Here is a 12,710-nt window from a genome sequence, read left to right as displayed (position 1 = left end):
GCAGTCCAGTACAACAGCAGCACTAACTATGAGCTCAGAATTGAATTAATACCTCTATTAAAAAGAAAACCTGAGCATTATAGGCATCAGAAAATGAAACTTTAGGTCATAACATCTGGATTGCATTGGATTAGATGATGCAGGTGGACCTAATAAAGTGGCCAGTGAGTGTAAATACAGCCACTGATACAATATGATTGATAATTCAAAGTTTAGAGAAATGATAGCAGATAACTTAAGGGCTTTATAGGACAAAAAACACCAATCTACATCCACTATATTGTGCAAATATTAAATGATGAGCATGGAGATTTTTTTTTTCTCCACAGGACAGTAAGCTCCTATACACACACATATACGCTTGTCCCATCTCAAGTGCATGAACAGCATCGGCTAGGCGGAGGCCGCGCCGCAAAACCCGTGGACGCAAAGCCCTATTTATTCTCGTTTGGACAGACAGTCGGGCCGATTCAGCAGGCACACAATCTGCGCCATTTACCTCCGGTCTATTTCTGTGACATATTTACACCCACGCATCAGGCGCAGTGAATTTACCTGTGTTTGGCTAACCTGGATAATTTACACAGGAAGCCTTTGGAAATAAACATTTGCGCACATTATATGTCGCCGGCTCGCGTGTGCTTCAGAGCGAACGCACACATGCATGCACACACACAGATGCACCGTCCACAGATAAGCACACACGCGCACACACACACATTTCTGCACACCAGCACATACACACACACACACACACACACAGAAAAGCATTCATAGCAGGCACTAGTGAGTCGGTAATAACATAGTGCTGCTTTTGAGAGGCCGGCCGCAGCTCTGTGGGCAGAGAGGGTACAGGAGATGTTATTGCTCTATATGTTTATAACGCTGCCATGGAAAAATAAGAGGCTCGGCCACAGGCATTTCCTCAGTTCCTCTATCCCCGGTCACCTCTCCAAACCCGCGTGGGAGGGAGACTGCATGTGCATTTAGATGAGGGCTGAGCGCATGTCACACTTCATCATTTTCAGAAGTATGCATCCTCATTTTTTCTCTCTCTGTATATATTCTGTAACAAACCCCCCTTACCCTACCCTACCCTACCCTATCCCCGCTCCCTGTCTCTTATTTCTCTCCCCAGCCTTTTGAACTGCACAGTTTTTGCTCCATGCATCGCCTGGACGGATGCTGCAGCTCCTCATTATTGCTATTATTATTTGCCTGACATGTTGGTTTGGCGTAACACTGGAGATCCTGGAATGTGGACATAAATATTTGAAGCATACCAGCCTGCTCGCCAGCAAAAAAAAAAAAAAAAAAAAAAAAAAAAATGTTGGCATCTTAACATTTCTGCAAAAATGTCAACTGGTTTCAGTCACGTGTCGAGCAACAACAGTGTTTGTTTTAAGTTACTGTTGGATAGCTATTACAAGCAGATGTGAGCTAACGTTTCGTCACATTAACCACAACCTTTTCCTAACCTAAATCAAGTAGTTACAGTAGCTAATGTAGCTTTACAAAGCAAATGAAAGTGGCTGAAGTAGCTGACAAGATAACATTAGCTAGCTATTATTAGTGAATGTTCATGTTAGTGTAAGCGTCGTGTATGGAAAGTTGAGTGTGAATGAACAAGCAAACACTTGAGCTCTTCTCATAACTTTAGTGAGCAACATGAAGCAACAGGCGGCAGTACGGTACAGTCTCTCCTGCTCTCCTCCCTCTCGCCTTCTCTCTACCTGTCTACCTCTTCCCCCGGAAGTTGTAACTACTCTGGACAACATTTAGCAATAAAACTGGTATAACTGAACATACAACAAAATTAAATATACTCACAATGAGTGATACTGAATTAATTAGGCCATACCATCAAATTAGTAATTTAAATGTGGCAATAGTAAACAAAACTTAAACACTTTGTCAGCTTGAATATATATATTAATTTCCTTGTCAAGATTAACTCTTACATTAGCCATGACTTTTTTTCTAAACTAAATCAAGTTGTTTTGTTGACTAACAAAGCAAACAAAAGTGGCCAATGTAGCTAACTACCTAAAATTAGGCAGCTATCATTAGTGAATATTAACAAACATTTTGTAACATTAAGCATGACCCTTTTCTAAATTTGATCAGTTAGTTTTAGTGGCTAACAAACCTAATGAAGGAAGGGAAAGTGGCCAAAGTAGCTACAAAGATAAGGTTAGCCAGCTATTATCAGCGAATGTTAGCTGATGTTTCGTAACGTTAAAGTTGACTTTTTTCAAACGTTAACCAATTTTGTTGGCTAAAGAAGCTAACAAAGCAATTGAAAGTGGCTAAAGTAACTAACAAGCTAAAATTAACTAGCTATTATTAGTGAATGTTAACAAACGTTTTGCAACATTAACCAGACTTTTCTACATTTAACCAGGTAGTTTCAGTGTCTAACAAAGCTAATGAATGGTTAGGTTATTTTCCACTGCTGTTTAAATTGTTAATACTTCTGTTTAAATTGTTCATATCTCTATTTTTTTTTATAATCCTTGTTTATAGTGTTTATATTGCTTCTGCTATTTATCATGTGTATACTGTATATTTCTTCTAAATTTGCACATTGACCTACCTCTATGCACATTTTATACACCCATGCACACGGTTTTTTTCTGTTTTTTTTTTTGTTGCACATTGCTTTTTGCACACTGGGTTGTACTTAGATCTTATTCTGTTGTACTCAGATCTTATTCTTTATTTTTTTTTTTTTTAAATCTTTTTTTTTTTATTTAATCTGTAATCTGTGGATACTGCTGAAAAACTGCGAATTTCCTGCGGGATGAATAAAGTATCTATCTATCTATCTGAAGAAAACAAGTGGCTAAAGTGGCTACAAAGCTAACGTTATCTAGGTGTTAGCAGGGTATGTTTGCTAACGTTTCATAACATTAACCGTGACCTTTTCCTAATCTTAACCAGGTCGTTATGGTGGCCAACGAAGCTTCACAAAGCCAACAAACGTGACTAAAGTAGCAAACAAGCTTACATTAGCTAGCTTGCAACGTATTTTTGGTACAAAAACACTGACATTTCACGTATTTGTTGGTTTTCAGAAAGCTAATTAACAGCAAAAATTTATTTTGGTGAGCATTTATTGCATCTGTTGTCTGGTTTCCACTTCTTCTTCCTGTTTGTTTTGCTCGTGCTGCTTGTAATTTAATCTCAGTTTGAGCCAAATACCTAAAACATGAACGTGAAGACTGAAGTTTCAACATTATACCTTTTTCTATAGAAATAGATAATTGAAGAGTTCATTTGCAAAAACAGATAAAAGCCATCCTTAAAATCAATACACCTTTTTCACTGATACTGCTTGGAGTACACACACACATATATACACACACACAAACAAAGCATGATTTAGGATAATAAACATTATGCCAGGCTAAATAAACATATAAAAAATAGAAATAAATATGAAGTAAATTGTAATAAAATTCAAAAAAGTTTGAAAAGATTTAATAAATTCAAATGGAGATATCTGTTTTTGCAAATGAACTCTTCAATTTTATTTACTCCTTGAACTCGCCCTCTGATTATCATCCTGATGCTAACAACACTGTGTGACTCGGTGTTGGACATACTTTTACTTTTCGACCAGCTTCTGTCTATTTTAAATGAATACTTGAGCGAAACAGGATTATTTGTTGCATCTGTGGCTTTGATCCTCGTTCCCCTACAGCAACTTTCAGCTGCATGTAAGGAAAACAACCTAATTCTATTATTGCACACATTCCTACAATACTGTGCACACTATTGGATATTTGTGTGAAACCAGCGATATAAACATGATCATTTTCTTTGAGTGCTTTTCCCACCGAAATTGATTTTCCTCGCAGTTTTCTGCCACACACATAAACTCCAAGGTCACAGGAAGTGAAGGACCTGAAACTTATTCTCCTGTTGTCTGTAATTTGCCCTAAATGACAGCATAAGCCTATAATTTAAATGTAAATGTAATGGCTGCAGACATGTCACATTCCATCATTTTCACATGGAGGCATCCCGACTCGCCTCTGCTGCTCCGAACCGGCTCCTCTGTTTCTGATCCAGAGGATAATTAGGCCTCAGAGCGTCTCGGTGAAGGTTTTGGTCTCACTCTGGTCGGGTTAAAAGAGAATGCTGTTTCTGGTCGCCCGGGTGCCGAGCGCGCATCCCTTCAAGAGGCAGAAGCTGTAGCTGCTCGTCTCTGATGTGCCATCCAACTTTAAAACACTTTTGCGCCGAGCCTTGCGAGCTCAGTCGTCTTCAAAGCGTGCTTTTTTTTTTTTTTTTTTTTTTTTTTTTTTTTCTCCTCCCTGAGCTGTGTCCCCTGCTTCTGCCAGCTCCAACCCGGATGATGAGCCGAGTGAAGATGAGGAACTGCAACTAATTCACGAAAACAAGCCTCTATCTCGTAACACTAAAATGAAAACACGGGTTATAAAAGGCGTTAAAAACCAACGAGAGCCGGACACAAACGGGACATTGAGCCGCTGCTGGTGTCTGTGTGTGTGTGTGTGTGTGTGTGTGTGTGTGTGTGTGTGTGTTTGCGGATCATTGTTGCGTTTAGAATTCCCTGCGAGTAATCGGCGTCCACAAAACCCCTTTTCTTCCTCTGTGACTTCAAGGTCTAATGGCTTTTTTAGTAACGACTTTGTGTCTTTAACGGCACAAACATCATTAACACGGGGCCATTGTTATTCTAATCCGTCTCTGTCAGCGGCCTTGGAGGCAGACCCCTTGTCCCGACCAAACAGTTTCCCCATTGTGAGCGGACGGAGGGATGAGGGTCGGGACGGGGCGGAGGGGTAGGCGGCGGCGGCGGCGGTGGTGGTGGTTGCTGGTTCACCCGCCGCCACCTGAACGGGCATCGGAGCCGAGAAACCCTTACATTTAGGGTGGTCCAACCCGCCTCCCATCTCCAAAACCGCGTCCTCCTGGCTCTCCTCTTTATGTGGTCCTCCTCAAACCCCCCCTCCTTCACCCCTCTCTCTCTCACTCTCTCTCTTTTTTTTCCCTACACAACCTTTCACAAAAAGCCCCACACAGGACGAACAAAGTTTCACTGGCTCTCATTTGTTGACTTATCTGGACCAGCGTGGCAGCCGTTTGCGCCTTTATTACTTCTCGGGCCGGTTTTGGACTGTTGTCCCCCCCCCCCCACCCCCCGACACACACAGGAAGAGCCTCTGCCATCTCCTCCACGGCCCGAGCAGGTGCAGAGACAAGGCTCAATGACATCTTTGTACCCGACGGGAGAAATTTTGGGGGGTTTCACAGCACCCCTGTCCCGGCCTGGCACCTCCCTCCCTCTACCCGCCCCCCTTCTGTCTCCCCTTTTTTTTGGGGGGGGCACTTGAATGTGCGAGGTTAGCGGTGACAGGGAAGCCATATATATCCTGGAGTGACACAGACACCAAAGGTAGTTGGTTTTCCAGCTTTCACGGCCGCCTTTCACTTTGCTTTTATCACAGTCTGCTCCGCTCTTTCACGGGCTGTTGTAATTCACTTTGGCCCGGCTGTGCATCAAAGGCAGCTCACAATAGACGAACACAATAGCAGGTCCAGTAGAGTAACTCTGACCCGACTGCAAAATCCATCATCCGTTCTGTACTCCTCTTGGCAGCGACGGGAGCCGGTTTGGAATAAAAGCATCTCTGAGATCATTTGTCATGTTGTTAATCACAGAAGAAGGAAACAGTCTGCAATAGTCTGGGTATGTGCAACTGACTGATTGTTAAATATGAGCAATACCAGTGTTTGGGTGCTCTTCTACAAGCTGACCCATATGTTTTATTTATTGTTTTATTTCGTGTTTCTGATCCGTCCAGGCCTTTTATTTTTAACCTCATGTCTTTTCCTTTGCACAAACGCACTGTGTCTAAGACGAATTTCCACTTGTATTGTATCATACTTTATCATATCCTATACAGCAAACAATATCTTAACCTTGCAGCTGTCTCAAGTTGTAATAATGTAACAGTTTCATGCAGATAAATATCTATTTTCAGTCACACGCTGATGTAAAACAGTCGTGATTAAACCACAGGCATGCAAGCTTTTATTTTGGTTCACAGTGAGTGTGGTAGCTTTTTCCATCCACGGCTGCACAGGAAGTGGTGCGTTTTATATTCCAAAATCATTTTTTGGATTAAACATAAAAAGAACAGTAGGCACAGTAGCGCCACCTATAGAAGCTCGAGCTCAATCAGCAGAAAATCCAAAGTGAAAGACAGGCGATCTCTGGAAAAATTCAGGGCATTTTAGAAATGTTACGGATTATAATTTCAAGTAAATAAAAAAGGAGAGGCGTGTGCCTTTGAAGCCAGATTTCGTGGAAGCAAACCCAACAAACACTAATTAAATTAAGTAAATTACCCAGGTCATTACCTCGGCAGTCATTTTTCACAATTTGGCCACAGGAACTGGATGCGATTTAGGGGCTTTATATTTCATTGTCTTAATACTTTAATGATTCAGAAATCAGGCAGCAGCCCATCACTCACTGTCACGCTGCCATGTTGGACTGAGCCAGCCGAGCCAGGATCGACTCCCATGTCAAGACACCACTTCTGTTTGGGCGAAGCCGACGCCAGGCTCCTGACTCACGCCGCCGAAATGCCGCCGACGTGGCAGGAAGAGAACTGAAACAGAAGCTCGGTCTATTTCTCACGTTTGCCTGTGGAATTAATTAAGGCCATGTCCACGCTAAGCCAGGTGAATTGGAAATGCGCGTATTGGTGTCACACTAGAAGAGCTTCTTGTCCACAATGATTAGAAGAAGGCACAAAAAAATGACAAAAATGTGCTGTACTGGCTGTAATTTAGCTGAATGCATGAGCAAAAGATCAAAATCAAGAAACAAAACGGACAAAAGCAAGAAACACCTCTCTGCACTGAACGGCTTTTAGAAGAAACTGAGGAGGCTCAAGCTACACGATCGCATGACAATCCTATTTCCCAATTTCAGCATTGGAGGGTGTATTTGAAAATATCAGTTTCCAGTGGTTGAATATGACAGAAAATGGAGAAAAAAAACAACAACATGTTTTCAAATGAACCCAGCTTCACGTTGATATTGGGGTTTTTTGAGGATTAAGTCGGGGCTGTCGTCCTGTTTTTTGTTGTAAACTTGTGGGCATGTAAAGCCCTTTGAGACCGTGAACAGAGATACTAGAGGCTCTAAATGAACTTGAACTTAAAGTAAATCAAAGTAAACAAGAGGAAATATTCATCTCGGCGAATCCTAACTGGTCACAAAGCGAAGCCGAACACAGCAGCACACCTGCGGTCAGATCATTGTAAATGGTCTAAATTACTAAATTAATGACCAAAAATTAAAATTAAAATGTTTTTTGAAAAATGAAAAAACATTTAAATTTAACTTGTTTATACAAGTTAGTAAGTAGTTATAGCAACTTAAGATCTCATTAGCGCTTCTTACTACGCCTGATCTTAACCTTTACCCTAATTTAGATTTTGAATTAGATGGGACTCAGATAGGGAAGACATAGACACCCCATGAAATCCTTTTGTTTAAGAAGTTGATGACAAAAGTGAATGTGCCTGTATATATTGTGTAAAATTGAATTTGAGATCCAGTTGTCTTTTATACATGAGTGTCAGTATGGACTGTAATGTCTCTGCCCCCGTGCCACCAGGACAAATTCCTGTGTGTTTCTGACAGAGGTGGGACCAAGTCATTGTTTTGCAAGTCACAAGTAAGTCTCAAGTCTTTGCCCTCAAGTCCCAAGTCAAGTCCCAAGTCAAGACAGGCAAGTCCCGAGTCAAGTCCCAAGTCAAGACTGACAAGTCTCAAGTCAAGTCCCAAGTCCTACAGTTTGAGTTTCAAGTCCTTTCGAGTCCTTTTAACAACAGAGTAATAAACATATCATGTATGCTTTTAAAATCTGTATTTATTTATAAAAATGTGTTGTTTTTTTTGTTTTTTTTGCTCCATTCTTATTTTGTTACTGTCTTCTAATTTAACAAAACACACTACCTGGGAAAACCTTTTTGATCCTGCAGTCATAAAATCAAATTGTAAAGCAGAATCACCGTCTGGTAATGTAATGTAAGTAATGTAAATTAAGCAATGTAAGTAATGTAAATTACTTATCAAACAGACCTAACAATTCAGCTACCAATGAATCAGCAGTAGTATGCATTTGATAACATAGATCAGGGGTGTCAAACTCGTGCCATGGAGGGCCAAGGGGCTGCAGGTTTTCATTCCAACCAACAACTCCACCAGAGGCCTGTACCATAAAGCTGGATTTCAGCTTAGCGAGCTAACTTCAGGCTTAACCCTGGCTTTTCTGTACCATAAAGGTGGCTTACTTTTTATCGGGCTGCGTTGCCGTGGTAACGTATGCTGAACACCTAACCTGCTCCGGAGCAGGTTAAGTTGAGGATAAGAGCTCAGCAGGTAGAAAAGCCCCACCTACTGACCAATCAGCTCTCTGGGAAAATGGCCTGCCCATTTTCCCTTTCTTCTTCTTTTATAAAATTAAAATTAATACATTTTACAATTCTTCTTGTATTTTTTTTGTTTGTTTGTTTGTTTGTTTTTTTTGTTTCTCATGACTGCACTGTCCAACCAAAAATTGATCTTGTAGACTGATGTAGCCTAATGTTTTTTTTTTTTTTTTTTTTTTTTTTTTAATGTTTATGAAAATAAATTAGGGGAATTTAATTCAGAGGGTTAAATAAAAGTTTGATAAAATACACGCCAGCCTCTGGGCTCCTTTAGGTTTCCATTAGTTTGCTCATATTTAGTATTTAGGGAGTCTGCCCTGAGAAGTCCACATGAGAGTTGATGCTAAATGTTTTACTGTCTTTAAGTGACAGTGAAATAATATTTTAACCAGCAGAATAATCACGAGGCGTTAGATGCTTTATAAAATGAAATATCAAAACCAGTTGAATCAAAGTGACGATTCTGACGAAACTCAAACTGAAGGCAGCGGTCCAGCGAGGGTCGCCCCTCACTGTTAGAGAGGGCCAGTTCCTCTGCGGGAGTGTATGGCTGAGTAGGAGACACATTCATTTATTGAACACGCACGTTACTGTAGTCAGTTCTACTCGTGCCGTCATGGTGTGGAAGTCAGATTATAATCCCACTAATTTACGCATTGACACAGAGGGCGATTTTTTGCCAGCATTCCTTGCGGCTTTTGGCAGCTGCAACTGTGTTGCTTTTTGCCTGGATTATTGATTTATATTCCTCGTATTTATTTCAGATTATTGTCTACTCCTCGGTTGTGACGTGTGCAGCTCGGGTAGATTTTTCCATGTCTGCGATTGGTCGCATGCAGCAAACTCCGCCCTTTTTATGTGAGCGCGCACAGATCTAGATTGGAAAGCCTGGGTTGAATTAGTGAGTTGATAGCCGGCTTTATGGTACCGAAAATCCTGAGTGCTGATGTCTCGTTAAGTGAAGCCAGATAAGTAAGAGAAAGCCCGACTATGTTAATCCAGCTTTATGGTACAGGCCTCAGGTGATTTCACTGATTAGTCCCGCCTCTCTGTTTCGAGGTAGGGTGATCAGTGAAATCACCTGGTGGAGTTGTTGGTTGGAATGAAAACCTGCAGCCTCTTGGCCCTCCATGGCACGAGTTTGACACCCCTGACATAGATTGAAAAATAAGCCAAAGTGATACCTCTTCTCTGAATAGACAAGCTAAGCCAGTGTGCTGCTTTTAGCCAGCGAAAATAGAGCGAAGTGGCACCTCTTTGCTTTGTTTCACAATCTATGTCAGTGCGCTGCTGTAGCCTGGAAAGTTTCTTTGCCTTTTAGCTCGTGCGGTGCCGGTGCAGTTGCTATCAGTGTTGGGACCAATTACTCACAAAACTAATAAGTTACAATTACTAATTACTTCTGTAAAAAAGTAATTTTGATTACTGCGCTCATGCTGAGCCCTCAGCATGTTCATAGGTTTTAAATAATGCTATTAAAAACAACAATCCTAATTTCTTTACTCACTGTTCTATTTCCACTACAGTCCATCAAAGTAGCTTTACAAGAACTAGAAACTCAAAATAAGCTCTAAAACTACAGGAAATACCTTGAATAATCCAACTACATCAAACTATTCTTCGAAAAAATTTATTGTAGTGTCAACAAAAAACAAAGCAAGATATGGCATCAAATAGTGACATACAGTATATGTTTGAGCTGTACACAGTCCTGTATAGATCAAATAAGAAAATGAAATGAAACTATGCCACAAAATAATGCAGTTTAAAATGCAAAAAATAGATATATATCTAGAGACAAACTCAAAATATCAGTAAAATCTGAAATATTTCTTACATTAATATCCTGACAGACTTTTTGAAAGATTAAAAAGCTCAGTATTTGCTCCTCCTGTGGTCTGTCCTCTCTCTCCCTCACTGTCCTGCACTCGCTTCAGCCTGTAAACAATCATTAGCTATTAGCTTAAACAGAGAGCTGAAAGAGGCAGGTTTTGGACCAAGCAGGGGAAAATATCGCTTTTCATATTACAACCTTGTGCTTGGTGAACAAGTGGTGTGATAAATGACTCACTGGCTTTCACTTGAGGAGGTTTTCTTGCTAGTTCTCATCAGGCTGCTGCCTCTCAGGCTGACGGACTGACTGAAAGTTACCGAGCTGCCGCTCTGCCGGGAGCAGGATGCGGACCAAACCACTTTGAGGCATGGGGGGGTCATAACTTTTAAACACTTAAAAACCCACTATTTTACATTTATAATTAGCACCGCTTGCATTGCACTTTCATTGAATATTACTATATTATTCAAAATTTATGGATGGAGGGGTCTAGTAGTAAGTAACGGCAAGTTTGACACTTCTTCTTCATTGGTTGTCCTGCAATTTGATTGGATGGATACTGTCGGATCAAACAACGTGGAACTAATTTGATTGGATGTTGTGCCGACAGCACACACGAACACAAACACACAGACGCACACATATACACAGAGGGAGATAGAGCGTTCCTTAATAACATACTTTTTAATCTTTGTGTTTTGGGGAAAGTAGGGAGTCTTTCCAAGTCAAAAGGCTGAAGTCCAAGTGAAGTCACGAGTCCTTGATGTTAAAGTCCAAGTCGAGTTGCAAGTCTCTTTACATTTTGTCAAGTCGAGTCTAAAGTCATCAAATTTATGACTCGAGTCTGACTCGAGTCCAAGTCATGTGACTCGAGTCCACACCTCTGGTTTCTGATAAACGCCGATTAAAACGATTCTGACTCTGAGCCTAATGATCAGCCACGATAAGCCTCCTCCTCTTCGGCTCCCAAATCTTTAAGAGTATGTGGTTTTATTATTTCTGGAGCCGGTCCCACGGCCCGAGCCTCAGCAGCCCACCCTGGATTTCATGGGGCTCTCCAGCAGTGACCTCGGGAACAATGTGGGGTGCTGTGCTGATTCTGGGGACCGGGCGAGCCCAGCTGCCCCCACCTGCCAGCAGCTTTACTGGCCTGGCCCTGGGCCCCGAGTCCTGCTCCTACACTGCAAAAAAAAAAAAAAGACACATCCAAATTTTAAAAGCAAAAATAAAATTTCTGCAGGGGTGAATTCCTTTCCCTTCATTCCTGTGCAGTTGATCTCATGCTAAACCTTTTATAAAACAGGAATAATGTCTTTAAATGGTGAATATTATTCCACTTATCACTTAATTAATAAAAGGCTTGGACATTCTTTAATTAACAGGTGATACAGCCTCTGTCCTTTTACGGATTTAAGGCTGAAATTAGACTTTTTTTGCAGTGTAAGCCTGCCTTATCCTCTATGGGGATCCAGCTGGGACAGGAAGAGCCCCTGTGTGTGTTCATATGTGTGTGTAAGAGAGTGTGTGTGTATGTGTGCAAAGAGAGGGGGCATGTTATAGTGCTTCTTCACTCAGCTGTCGGTCCACACACATGCAGACACATGCACACACACACACACACACACACACACACACACACATGCAAGCACATGCGTACACATAGTGGCCACAGTTCAATCAGCTGTCAACACACACACATACACACACACACGCACACACACATGGCAGATCACATGGCCTTGTGTGAGTCCGCCCCACCTGCCTTGGCTGTAATGCTGCTCCACATGTGAACAGTGGTAGATTGTGATGCAGCACAATGCTGGCACACAGGCGACGGGGGATAAACACCCTTTAAGCCCATAACTAGGCTGTAAGAGAAACATCAGTGAGTGTGTGTTCTCCTGTTCCACCGTGCTGGCTGGGGGTTAGCGTCACTGTGTGTGTGTGTGTGTGTGTGTGTGTGTGTGTGTGCAGCCTTTTCACCGTTTTGTCCTCGGCTCTCGCTCTCGCCCCCGGTGTCTGTCCGTCACACACGATCCTGCCAGGGAAAACAGGACTAGTTTGCATGTATGTCTGCACTGCGACTTTGACCCCGGCGCTCCTTACTATGCACGCAGCGTTCCTCATTATTGTACTTTTCATCTTAATGCTGAAAATTATCAACACAAGGACACTAATCTGCAGCTGCAGGGTCGATATTGCGCTTTACTTCTGCTGCCAAAGAGATGTAGAGCGTTTAGTGTTCCCTTTTCTTTTTCTTCTTTTTTTTTGTAGGTGTGGAGGGAAAATTTTTTTAGCTGCAACACCCAGATTTGCTTCTGGGCTTTTTTGGGATCCATTCACTGTGTGTTGCTGCTCAAGAACGACTGTTATTAGGATATTTATATTATGA

Source organism: Myripristis murdjan, chromosome 22 (assembly GCF_902150065.1).
Source record: "Myripristis murdjan chromosome 22, fMyrMur1.1, whole genome shotgun sequence".
In the NCBI taxonomy this organism is placed as follows: domain Eukaryota; kingdom Metazoa; phylum Chordata; class Actinopteri; order Holocentriformes; family Holocentridae; genus Myripristis; species Myripristis murdjan.
This window is presented reverse-complemented; position numbering follows the sequence as displayed.